Genomic DNA, 8,439 nt, shown 5'->3' on the forward strand with positions numbered 1-8,439 from the left:
AGAGAGAGGACTAAAATTGTTTTTGAGCAAATCCCTAATCTGGGGAATGATAGAAACATTCGTGTCCTAGATGCAGAGTGGACCCCTAGAGAGGAATATAGGCAATAACCTCTTTGACGTCGCCAACAGCAACTTCTGTCAAGATACATCTCCAAAAGATAGTGAAAAAAAAGCAAAAATGAACTTTTGGGACGGCATCAAGATAAAAAGCTTCTGGTACAGCAAAAGAAACAGTTAACAAAACAAAGAGGCAACCCACAGAATGGGAGAAGATATTTGCCAAAGAGAATCCACGTTAGGGGCTGGTATCCAAGATCTATAAAAAACTTCTCAAACTCAACACCCAAAAAACAAATAATCAAGGCCCAAAGTGGCCAGAAGATATGAAAAGACACTTCTCTGAAGAAGACATACCAATGGCTAATAGACACATGAAAAAATGTTCATCATCATTAGCCATCAGGGAAATTAAAACCAAAACCACTTTAAGATACCACCTAACACCAGTTAGAATGGCAAAAATGGACAGGGAAAGAAACAGCTGTTGGATAGGTTGTGGAGAAAGGGGAACAGTCTTACACTGTTGGTGGGAATGCAAGTTGGTACAGCCACTTTGGAAAACAATCTGGAAGTTCCTCAAAAATTTAGAAATAGAGCTACCCGATGACCCAGCAATTGTACTCCTGGGGATTTACCCCAAAGACACAGATGTAGTGAAAATAAGGTCCATATGCATTAGAAGAAAGAAGGGAAACATGAACGGGGTGGTGGTGGGGGGGAACCAGGGGGAGAGATGAACCATGAGAGACTGTGGACTCTGAGAAACAAACAGCGTTTTAGAGGGGAGGGGCGATTGGTTAGCCCGGTTATGGGCATTAAGGAGGGCACATACTGCATGGTGCCCTGGGTGTTATATGAAAACAAAGGATCGTGAATCACCACGTCAAAACTAGTAATGTATTGTATGGTGACTAACATAACATAATAAAATTTAAAAAATATATTGACCAAAGAAAAAAAAAGAAACATTTATGTATAATATTTGACGATGTTGTTAACCATATTCTCTACAATTTCTCATATGAGAACTAAATAATGGTGATTAACGGCATATGGACTTAGACGATCATTTTATTCTCATGAAACTCCTGGAGGATTGGGATTCCTTATACAGAGTAATGATTGCAAACTTTTCCTGTGTAGACACAGTTTGAAAATATGTGTTGATGCAGTAGGATGACAAGAATGGATTGTTCAGGTCTGGATTTCCTCCCAATTCCAGCTATCTCAGAGGCCAAGGGAATGAATTTTGTCATTGTATTACACACTAGTGGGGATACGGCCATAGACACAGAGCTAGTAAGTACATAGCAAATTCTCTCAGGGAATGACTTATCAAAGAAAAAGATGGAGAAGATATTGTGTCAGGCAGAGAAATAATCCTATATTTCAATGAAACAGAACAGAAAAAGTGTTAATAGTGGCATTAACAAGAATAGCCTGCTTGCATAATGGCCAAAAAACTGGAAACTAAAAATCAGTGCACGCAGTGATAACTAGTGATGCTAGCTTCCTTAACTCAAACTCATTATCTATAGTGTGCATACCTGTGAACTACTCTTGAAAGAAAATTTCCAGTGAACAGTAAGACCAAGTATGATAATAGTAAAAGACATGGGATGTTCAGTCACAAAAAGCAGATTTTGATTGGCTTAAACCAACTTTCATTTATCGTTCATTCAATATATACATATAAAAATATATTTGACAATAACTGTGCTCAATCTATCCAAGACAAAGTAAAGGGGTTCCACCTAAGAGTTGTATGATGGGAATTGGCATGGCTAAGAAGAGTTTGAATGTAAATCAAAATGGATAATGGAATAGAAACTTATGAACCTGCTCAGGTAAAAGGTTCTCCTTAAAGTCAAGACTTTAACTACGCTGAATTTCAGGGCTCAGAATTTAAAAGTCGTCAAAAACAGCATAAGGGATTAAGCCTGAAATAGGCTGTGGATGGAATCAGAAGGCAATATAAATGTATCCATTAAAAAATATCAAAGGTGGGCTAATGACCTGAGGAAATGAAGGCACAAAATGGAATGTTTTGAGATCACTAGGGCCAAACAGGCCTTTATTAATACCACCTGTAAAATTATAAAACATTCTGAGACATGTAGTCCATGACTGCATCATGTGATGACACAATGTTTGCTGAACTGGTGAGAGTGTAATACATTCCACTATAAATGTACTTTTCAATGAAGACAACTTTGCCAAGTAAAATCCAAGCATTCTTCTAAATAACTGGGAGAATATAATGTAAATGAGAAAATACTCAAATACAAATACAAATACTATGTATTTGTCTTTTCTAGATTTCGATGACATGTATCTCTTCCACATCAATTTTTTTGAGATTTTATTTATTGCAGAGCACATACAAGTAGGGGGGTGTGCAAAGGGAGAGGCAGTCTGCTTCTGGACACAAGTCTGCAATGGATGCAAAGCTCGATCCCAGGATACTGGGATCATAACCTGACCCGAAAGCAGACGTCTCACAACTGAACCACTCGGGTGCCCCCTTCCACCTCATTGTAATTTATGCCCACATTTTATTCATCCTGGACTATGTCAGAAATTACTTGAATCCAAATGCTTCTTTTCTTTGCTCCCATTCTTTTTTTAAATACATATAATATATTTAGGATATATGTCAAGTATTCTTGCCAAATGACAAAAAAATACAATTAATACAATCAAGAATTTTACCCTGAACGACTCAAAAACTAAACATAATGAAATCATAAAGATGAACATGTAACTTTATTGTTCAAGGAAGAGAATTGACAATATGTGGTCAATTGCCAACAAATGATAACCTTTGTTATCTTGCATAATGACAGTCCTTTGACAGATGAGTTGTAATTCGGATGATGTGCATACATGGAGATGGTTGAGGAGTTGACCTTGAAAGTGAGGCTGCAGAAATATTACCTATCATGGGCATTGTGCACCGTGGGTTGCCCGCTGGTTACAGGTTAGAAAAACAAGCCTCACTGCCTTACAAATCTGCATATCTAGTTGGAAAAGTGGAAGGCTCCACCATCATTCCCAAATAAGTGCTCTCTAAGGGAGATATGATACAGTACTGAGATGTAGATGTTGTAGTTGTAACAAAGTTCACAATGTGGCCATTTGCTTGAATGTAGCTACTATGTGAGTGAACGTGAAAAGTAGCATGTTGCTCCATTCCAATTTGTTCCGATGGTCTAACTGACATTGCTAATGCAGGAGAAAAATCACTTCTCATAGGGGCAGTTGTAGTAGCAATTCTCTGGCTGGGAGAAGGCTTCCTTATTAGAGGCACATTTACATTCACGGAGTTTTAATATAAATTTTCTCCACTAGTTTCAGCAACAAAACCAGAATTAGGACTATCCACATTTCCCCTGCTCTGCAGGGTTTCTTTTTGAAATCTTGAACAAATGAAACTGTAGAATAATTTTAATCCTGACTCTTCTTTTCATTCTTACCTAAAGTTGGGGGCAGCCTCGTTTAAATAATGGATTATGATAGTAGTGTAACTGAAACCAAAGGAGAAAGTTACTAAATGACATTTCCAACTAAGATATAAGAGAAGATAACCTATAAAATCTGACTTTAGTTTCATCACACAAAGTCATCAAATATTATATTTAGTATATTAGTATTTTTAAAAATTTACTTACTGGTAACAAACACTTAATTACTGTTTATGAAAATGCGTTATATATTTACAAATAACAGTGAATAGCACTTCAAGTGGCTTCAGGACCTTACTTAAATTGAAGTTCACTGGTAAAGGTCAAAGATACTACCAAATTTCTTATAACCCTGAATGTTTCATGCCTAACCTGGTCTCAGTTTTTGAAAAATATTAAAGTTTAAAAAACTGACTTTAGCCTATGCATAGGAACCTATTTACTGCTATACAAGGTGAAATCTTATATATTCTGTATATAAATCATAACATTTTTGAATACCTTTCTTAAAAGAGAAACTTCTTTTTTCTCTGCTAGAAAGTCAGCCAGAGAAGCAGATCTTTGAAAACTCTGTGGCATTTTACTAAATCCATAAAGATTAAGCTGGTGAACTAAACTCTTCATACTTCCAGTTTCTAATATTCTGAAAGGAGACTTTCTCTCAAAAACTTCTTTCTTGATGATTTCATCATCAATCACGATAGAACTTCCCTTCTCTTCCAACCGAATTAACTTGAATTGATCACATTCAAATATTTATCAAAGGTTCCTGGGAAAGGTCAGAGAAAGAAAATCATTATCCTCATCTGGTTCACTGACATAGATTGTGTAACGTGGTCTTTCTATCAAGAATCCTCCTGACAAGGCCTGAAAAACATTTTCTTCAATCATAGACCTCAGGTCCACATCTCCTGTGAATGTGTGCTCACACAAAGCAGCGCTAATGGAGGCTGCGGAACCAGTCCATCCATCTTTAGGAGAATCATCTTTAATTTCTGAAGAAACATATGCTATCTCAAATAAGTTTTTCTTCAGCTACGTTTCCGATATTCATAGTTTTGAACACTGCAGCTTCACATGCGTCTTTGGCTGGCCTATGCAGATAAACTATCCAGACCATCCCAATGGTCCACCACCTGAGTAGTTGTGACATCACAAATGCCTGTTTTCTCGCAATTAAAGCCTGAGTGTTTATTTTTGAAATTCATTCGGTTAAAATAAAGTACTTTAAATAAAATTTATGTAGACAGTGACAAAATAATCGGATGTAAAAAATCTCCTTTTTACAGATTTTTAAAGATATAAATACGTAATTAAATTTACCCCTGATATAAAAGATTTCCTTCTTCGGGGTGCCTGGATGCTCAGTCGTTAAGCCTCTGCCTTCGGCTCAGGTCATGATCCCAGGGTCCTGGATGGAGTCCCACATCGGGGTCCCTGTTCCGCGGGAAGCCTTCTCCCTCTCCCACTCCCCCTGCTTCTGTTCCTGCTCTCGCTGTCTGTCTCTCTGTCAAATAAATAAATAAAATCTTTAAAAAAACCACAACATTTCCTTCTTCTAAACACACTTTTACTAGATTGGTGCCAATAACATAAAACCTGGTAAATGAAAACTGCAAAAAAATGAGTAAAACAAAAGATTTTATATTTTATATTTTTTCAATTTATTTATTTATTTATTTATTTATTTGAGAGATAGAAAGCACGAGAGGGAAGAGGGCTAGAGGGAGAAGCAGATTCCCCACCGAGCAGGGAGCCCGATGTGGGACTCGATCCCGGGACTCCAGGATCATGACCTGAGCCGAAGGCAGTCGCTTAACCAACTGAGCCACCCAGGCGCCCCAAAATAAAAGATTTTAAAACCCTGATTATTTAGAACTTAATCTGTGTAACCTCTATATAAAGAAAGTCATTGAGACCACAACATAGTGGTTGCCCATGGCCAGGTCAGAGGGGAATGGAAAGATTTGTTTAAAGGAATTTCTCTTAAGATGTTGATAATATTAAAGAATTAGGTAATATGATACAACAATACAAAGATACAATTGCCCTTGAATTTTATATTTTGAAATGGTTATTTATACAAAATGTGTATTTGGTCTCAACTTTTAAACAATAGCGTGAATCTGTTGTTATTACTGACTAAAATAAAATGTAATTAGGTTTCATTATACAAAGTTAACTTATCTGTTACTCTTATGTATGTATTCTGTGTTAAATAGTATCAAATACATTTCATTGTCATATTAGTGGAATAAATATGATTTTGTTTGGTATGTCTGTAAATACCTGTTAGATAGTCAGGAAGGAAAAGATTTTAAGAGATGTCAGAGATCTACCATGAATGAGATCCTAAAAAGTCGGAGATAAAAAATAACTTGAAAGTGTTATAAATAAAATCTATTTCTATGTGCCTCTTGGGTAAATTGCTTTTATCGCAACAGCCAACATATTTATACAAAAAGATTATGTGGGATAAACTTTATGCCCTACCAACAGAATGTACATTTGTAAGGCAAACTTAATTTTGAGTGAAAACTTCCTTTTCTGTCTAGGAATAACCACGCTCCACCTACAGTGAGAATTTCTATAGGTTCATGGTACAATATTGTGACTACTTTGTCTTTTCAATATAGGTAGGAGAAATGAATTATTTTTACAATTGCCATATTTGATCATGCCTCACAAAGAAATACAAACATTAGGAGGATGTCTTAGGTTAATATACTTTTTAAACCCAGAATTTTATGTATTAACAGTAAGTAATAAATATTTTCACATCAGTAAATACTTCTTGAAGATAAAAATACAATCCCTCCAGGGTGGCTTTGTTGGTTAAGCATCCACCTCTTGGTTTTAGCGCAGGTCATGATCTCAGGATCATGAAATCAGGTCTCAAGGCAGGCTCCACACACAGCTGTGAGTTTGCTTGAGATCTTGTCCCTCCACCCGTTCCCCTCTCCACCCATTGTGCAAACACTCTCTCAAATAATTAAATAAATAAATAAAATAAATCTTAAAAAAAGATACTCCCTCCAGATGCAGGTTCCTGAATTTTGACAATTATTTCACTCAAACATTTTTTGTTGCAAAATTGTAAAGACGTGTATTTATATTCTAGGGCATTTCCTTAATTTTCCACATGCAATTTTTTGGGGGGCCTAGTGATTATCTATGGCTACAAACAGGGGTGTATATGTAGAGAAAACAGCAAGTTAATGGGAGAAACAGAAAGCAGAAATCACATTAAATGTGGAAAAGTTCCATCAAGTATGGAGAAAGAAAATTTGAGGAATTTAGGGATAAATGGCCTAATTCAAATGTCATCTGACTCTAAATTTTAAACCTCACCTCCATAAAGATAAAAGATATGAGCCATTTTATCTGGAAAACATGAATAGAATAGGTTGTATCTTCTTAGCTATATTGAAGAATAAGATTTCTGCCTTTGCAACCTTTTTATCACTTAGGATGTGCTGCACCTTACATTCTCTATGGTTATTGCTTACTCTATAACAAAACTGTTTTGTATCTCTTCTGTATTTGTGAAGAGATTTTATAGACTGGATGCAGATTTTGTTTTTAATTATATTCCTCCATATATGTTATATTGAAGATGGAGCCTAAATGAAAAGGAACAGGCAGATGAGGGAAGGTTAAGTCTGCCAAATGAAATAGGAGATAGGAACTGTCATGTTCAAGGTAGGTGTAGGTGAGTAAAGCCCTTCAATTCAGTAGGAGTCCTAAGAGATTTCAGGTTGAACATAAAATCCCTTATTCTTTGAACATGCTCGAAAATTCTAGGAGAGCGGGAGGAGTAGGAGACCTAGATTTCGTCTGGTCTCAGGAATTCAGCTGAATAGGGACCAAACCATTCTGAACACCTACGAACTCAACAGGAGATCGAACAGGAGAGTAGCAACAACTCTCTGAACAGAGAAGCGACCACTTACTGGAAGGTAGGGCGTGTGGAGAAGTGAATCCGAGGCGATATTTGGGAGGATAGACGGCGGGGGCGGGGCCTCCGCTGGCCGCTTCTGGCAAGTGCTAGAGCCGCGGAGCACAAAATCGGACCTTTTAAAAGTTGGCTCGGCGGAGGGACGTCGCTGCAGTGGCTAAGCGGGGGGTGGAATCCTCCCGGGACAGTGTGGTCTCAGGACCCTTGGGGTCACAGAGAGACCGGGGTGCCTGAGTGCAGCAGAGCTCCCAGGTATCAGTGCAGGGAAGCCGGCTGCAGATACGGAGCGGAGTCGCGGGCTTTCAGCTCGGGGTTGCCATAAACTGTGGTCTGCGGCCCAGTCGGGGCACGGGTCCCCCAGCAGGGCCCCAACAAGCAGCAGATCCGGGTAGACTCCCCTTCCTTCCCGGGGAGGAGCGGTGCGGGAACGCACTGCAGGGATCTGCTGGGTTTGGAGACTCCGAGCGGGGTCGGGTGCCAGAGATAGCAACGCTCGATCACAGGCCGGGTGAGGACGGAGTGCGGCCAGAGACCGGGGACACGGGAGTGACTGCTTTTCTCTGGGGGCGCACTGAGGAGTGGGGCCCCGAGTTCTCGGCTCCTCCGGGCGGAGACTGGGAGGCCGCCATTTTCGCCCTGGTCCTCCAAAGCTGTACCGAGAGCTTGCAGGGAACAAAAGCTCTTGAGAGCAAACTGGAGCAGCTTCCTTAGCCCGGACCGACAAGGGCGGGGCAATTCCGCCTCCGGCAAAGACATTTGGAAACCACAGCAACGGGCCCCTCCCCCAGAAGATCAGCACAAACAGCCAGCAAGCCAAGACCAAGTTGATCGATCAAGGAGAACAGGAGAACTCCAGCGCTAGGGGAATACTGCACATAGATCCATGGCTTCTTCTTCTTCTTTTTTTTTTTTTTTTTTACCATGATTCATTATTTCATCAAAGTTAATTTTTGTTGA

The 8,439-nt window shown here is 39.0% G+C and overlaps 1 pseudogene; it reads right to left on the minus strand.

Moving 5' to 3' along the window:
• Nucleotides 1-2,804: 2,804 nt before the first annotated feature.
• On the minus strand, nt 2,805-6,881 carry LOC118356662 (annotated as a pseudogene).
• Between the last annotated feature and the right edge of the window lie 1,558 nt (nt 6,882-8,439).

Source organism: Zalophus californianus, chromosome Y (assembly GCF_009762305.2).
Source record: "Zalophus californianus isolate mZalCal1 chromosome Y, mZalCal1.pri.v2, whole genome shotgun sequence".
Lineage (NCBI taxonomy): Eukaryota > Metazoa > Chordata > Mammalia > Carnivora > Otariidae > Zalophus > Zalophus californianus.